Raw genomic sequence first — 5,358 nt, forward strand, 5'->3', positions numbered from 1 at the left:
TATGAATAATATGTTTGGAGAATAAGTATTTTGTCTTGTACTCACATGCAGCATACATGTGGAGTTTGCCAGACGACAACACTCACTTGTGTGACAGGAGAGTAAGGTAGTAGTAGTGTGTCCATCGAGATCGATGATGACCATCGTTGTCATCCAGCTGGGGGATGGGGGAAGGATGGTGGTGGGGGAGGGGATGCTCATGAATCTATCTGTGAGTGCGCAGATGGCTGAATAGTCCAATCTGCGCACGAAATGTTCGCTGACAGTTGTGGCAGACAAAGACAGGCATATCATTGTCAGGGAGCTTGTTTGCCCGTGACGTTCTGGCCTGCCTCTTCTGAACAGCTGCAGCAGTCCTGTTGGCCTCGCACAACTTGGCGCCTTTGTGCACAGCAGCGCGCCATTTGTCACGGACCACTGCAGATTCCTCCCAGGAGTCAGGGTTGATATCAAACGCTTTCAGAGAGACTTTCAGAGTATCTCTGAAGCGCTTCTTCTGACCTCCGTGTGATCTCTTCCCTTGTTGCAGCTCGCCATAGAAGAGCCTTTTAGGCAGCCGATGGTCTGGCATGCGCGCCACGTGTCCAGCCCAGCGAAGCTGGGACTGCATCAGGATGGTGAAGATGCTGGGAAGGGTGGCTTTTGCAAGCACCTCCGTGTCTGGGGCCCTGTCTTGCCACTTGATGTTCAGTAGCTTCCTGAGGCATGTTGTGTGGAAGTGGTTCAGCTTCTTGGCATGTCGTTGGTACACTGTCCAAGTTTCGCAGGCGTACAGTAGTGTGGGGAGAACTACTGCTCTGTAGACCTTTAGCTTGGTCTCAAGACCAATGCCTGTTCTGTTCCAGACATTTGCACAGAGTCTACCAAAAGTTGCGCTTGCTCTTGCAATCCTGACGTTCACTTCATCGTCAATGGTCGCATTTCGTGACAGTGTGCTGCCAAGGTATGTGAACCGCTCCACCGCACTGAGTCTCTGACCGTTGACTGTGATGTTGGGCTCAACGTGGGGTTTCCCTGGGGCTGGCTGATGGAGAACTTCAGTTTTCCTCGTGCTGATGGTAAGGCCGAAGTTCCTGCTGGCAGTGGCAAATTTGTCGACGCTGAGTTGCATGTCAGCTTCAGATCCAACGTTGAGGGCACAATCATCAGCAAACAAAAAGTCTCTGATGATGTCTGTCATGACCTTCGTTTTTGCTTGAAGCCTTCTGAGGTTAAACAGCTTGCCATCTGTTCGGTACTTTAGGCCGATTCCAACATCGCCATCTCTGAAGGCATCAGTAAGCATTGCAGAGAACATGAGGCTGAACAGTGTTGGCGCCAGGACACAGCCTTGCTTGACACCATTTGTGACAGGAAAAGGAGCAGATGTTTCACCATTGTCCTGGACTCGAGCCTGCATGCCTTCATGGAATTGGCTGACCAAGGAAATAAATTTCCGAGGGCATCCGTACTTGGCCATGATCTTCCACAGTCCCTCTCTACTCACGGTGTCGAAGGCCTTAATGAGGTCGACATAGGTGGAGAACAGATCAGCATTTTGCTCCTGACATTTCTCTTGCAACTGCCTTGCAGCAAACACCATGTCGGTGGTTCCGCTCTCTTTCTGGAATCCACACTGGCTCTCAGGCAAATGACCTTGGTCAAGGTGTGCTGTGAGGCGGTTTAGTAGGATCCTGGCAAGTATCTTGCCTGTGATGGTGAGCAAGGAAATGCCCCGATGGTTATCACAGGCTTGCCGGTTCCCCTTTCGCTTGTACAAGTGAATGATAGGTGCATCTTTGAAATCCTGGGGGAGCTTCTCTTCTTTCCACATGAGTGAGTACAGCTGATGGAGCTTCTCAGTCAGCACAGTGCCTCCATCCTTGTAGACCTCTGCTGGTATGGAGTCTGAGCCAGGTGCTTTGCCACTGGACAGCAGACGGATTGCTTTCTGGGTCTCAAGAAGTGTTGGCGGAACGTCCAGTGCTTCGTTGATGGGGACTTGTGGGAGACGGTCTATGGCTTCATCATTTATGGAGGAAGGGCGATTTAAGACACTGTTGAAGCGCTCAGCCCAGCGTTCAAGTATTTTCTCCTTCTCGGTGATCAAGGTATTCCCATCTGCACTGAGGAGGGGGGTGGGGGGGTGATCCTGAGGATGTGGGGCCGTAGACTTCTTTTAAGGCATCATAGAACCTCTTCATATCGTGCCTGTCAGCATATCCCTGGATCTCATCAGCTTTGTCACTCAGCCACTTATCCTGCATCTGACGCAACTTTTGATGAACAGTCCTGCAGATGGCATTGTACGCATCCTTTTTTGATGTGGACTTTGGGTTGCTCAGGCAGGCTTGATGCAGACGGCGTTTCTCATCCAGAAGCTGCTTGATTTCATCACAGTTTTCATCAAACCAGTCTTTGTGCTTTCTGGTCACGGGTCCCAGGGTCTCTGAAGCTGTACTATAGATCAGCTCGCGCAGGATCCGCCAGTCAGACTCCACATTCTGGTTGTCCAGAGAGGCGGATTCCAGACGATCTTCCAGCAGCTCCACAAAGGTCTGTTTGATGGTGATGTTTTTCAGCTTAGCGATGTTGAGCCGTTTTGGAGCCTTCTGGCCTTGGGGGTGTCTCTTGGGCTGGATTCGAATATTCAGCTTCGAGACTACAAGGCGATGGTCTGTCCAACACTCGGCGCCGCACATGGTCTTTGTCACACGTACATCTTGCCTATCCCTTTTCCTGACGATGACGTAATCGATGAGATGCCAATGCTTTGAGCGAGGGTGCATCCATGACGTCCTGTTATGGGTAGGGAGGCAGAAAACTGTGTTGGTTATCAGCAGTTCGTGCTCTGCACAGGTCTGAAGCAAAAGCAATCCATTTGGGTTGCAGTGGCCCACGCCGTGCTTTCCAATCACTCCATCCCAGGAGATGTGGTCAGAGCTAACTCTAGCATTAAAGTCCCCAAGAATGATGAGCTTGTCTGCTTTAGGGATAGCAGCAATGACAGAGTGAAGGTCCTCATAGAACTTCGCCTTCACTTCATCCGGGTTGGTCATGGTTGGGGCGTAGGCACTGACGATGGTGAGGTGGTTCTGGCCAGATGCCAGTGGGAGTTTCATGGTCATAAGCCTATCGTTGACTCCCTTTGGGATTCCAGCTAGCTTGCTGACAAGTGCTGTTTTTACTGCAAAACCAACGCCAGCCTCACGTCGCTCTTCGCCTCCTCGCCCACTCCAGAAGAAGGTGTAACCAGATCCCCGTTCATAGAGCTCGCCTTCGCCTGCAAGCCGAGTCTCACTCAAGGCTGCGATGTCGATGTTGTATCTGGCGAGTTCGGATGCAACTAGTGCCGTTCTCCTTTGGGGTCTGTCCGCGTCATCTCTGTCCAGGAGAGTCCTTATGTTCCAAGCACCAATGGTGAGAGGAACGATCCTTGTTTTTTTCTTTTCTTTCTCTTTGTTTCGACCGCTGTATGCTGGCCAGGGTGATATGGAGCAGGCAATTTTTAGGGCACCTTTTCTAGCCCCTTCCTCATGCCAGGGAGGTGAGCAGTGCATTCCTAAAGAGGGCTGCTCAGACGCTCAGACGGCTGCCGAGCTCCATCGCTGCTCCTGTCGATGAAGAACGACCCTATGGCCTGAGCCGCCTGCGTGCAGGTCTGCGGCTGCGACTGCCAGTGTACCCACACCTGTCGTTTCGTCGCTCGCCTGTCGCCACAGGACTTGGGGGTGATCAAATGATGAAGGATGAAAGGTCATTATGGATGACTGATGACTTGCGCGATGAGTTTGTTTAAAGTGAAGAGGAGTTGCGCAACGTCGACCTCACTCTCTCGTCCGGGTCCACCAATTTCCAGTGGCAAGACTAAGTCGAGACGACTGGAGGATGAGCGCGGATGCAGTGGATGACCAAAATATCCTTTCGGTGTCTCATCTTGCTCTCTGCACTCCACAGTGCGTGCTGTAACCGCCTTCCTCTCCGTTGAACCGATTGGTTTCTTCCGCAGATTCTGCCGGATCCAGACTTTGCATGCATGGGTAGACACACCCCGGGGGCCAACTGCGTGTGGCATGCACACAGCACGGTGGAGCTAGATGGCCTAGGTGGCTGTCCTGAGCCAACGCCCTTTCATGGATCTCGTTTTTAATTCCATAAGGGTGTCTAGCCACCCGGCTCACCAGTCCCGGAAGGGAGCGGTGCGAGTGCCGGTTTAGTCGCCGGCAATCCGACCCTGAACAGGTTGTACTGGATTTCAGGTTACCAGTAGCAGATCTAATGACCTGACCTGACTACCGGAGAGTAAGGTACGCTGTAATGTAATGTAGTATACAATATGAATGGTATGTTTGGAGTAATAAGTATTTTGGATTGTACTCACATGCAGCATACATGTGACAGGAGTTTCAGTTTCAGTTTCAGTTTCTCAAGGAGGCATCACTGCCTTCGGACAAATTCATATTCGCTACACCACATCTGCTAGGCAGATGCCTGACACCAGCACAACCCAGCATGCTTGTCAAGCCTTGAGTGCATGCTTATATATTTGTGTACCTACCAGTGGATTTTTTTCCACATTTGTTTGTTTGTTTGTTGTTGTTGTTTGTTACATAAATTTGCCAGAGGACAACACTCACTTGTGTGACAGGAGAGAGGGAAAGAGAGGGAGAGAGAAAAAGAGAGAGGGAGACAGAGAAAGAGACAAGACAAGACAAAGATTTTAATGTCCATTCAGCGTTACAACGCCCTTGAGACAAGGGGGCAAGAAACAACACGCATTCTTGTGAACACCTCAAGTAATTTGCATGGTCATTTGAACTATAAACACCGACACGCAAGCACGCTTTCAGACAGAAACAAATTCATTCACGCAAGCTCACTCTCGGGCAAGGTCGCGAGCGCCAAGTCGCAACCATCCCTGTCTGAACCCCCCTCACACCTCCTCCCCACCCTAGATTGTCACACACACACACACACACACACACACACGCACCTCACTCACACATCCCACATACCCACCCATCCTCCTCACCCACAATCACACACACACACGCACACACACACACACACACACACACACGCGCGCGCGCGCGCGCGTGCGCGCACGCGCGCAGACAGATGATCATCTTGAGACGAATTCCTAGAACGTTAAATGCTGTCACAATTAATAATTTCCATTTTCTTTTTTCTTATTTGCATTGCTTTTGCAATGAATCTCGCTAATTCTTTTAGAAAAACTCGTTGTTACATGAAATAATTTTTGCCACACTGTTTTGATCAGGAACACCGGTGAACGAGTCCAGTTTTGAACAGTTTTTCCTAATGTCACTGTAAGTAGTACAATGAAACAAAAAAAAAAAAAAGAAAAAGGAAATTCAT

This window comes from Babylonia areolata, chromosome 4, assembly GCF_041734735.1.
Source record: "Babylonia areolata isolate BAREFJ2019XMU chromosome 4, ASM4173473v1, whole genome shotgun sequence".
Classification (NCBI taxonomy): domain Eukaryota; kingdom Metazoa; phylum Mollusca; class Gastropoda; order Neogastropoda; family Buccinidae; genus Babylonia; species Babylonia areolata.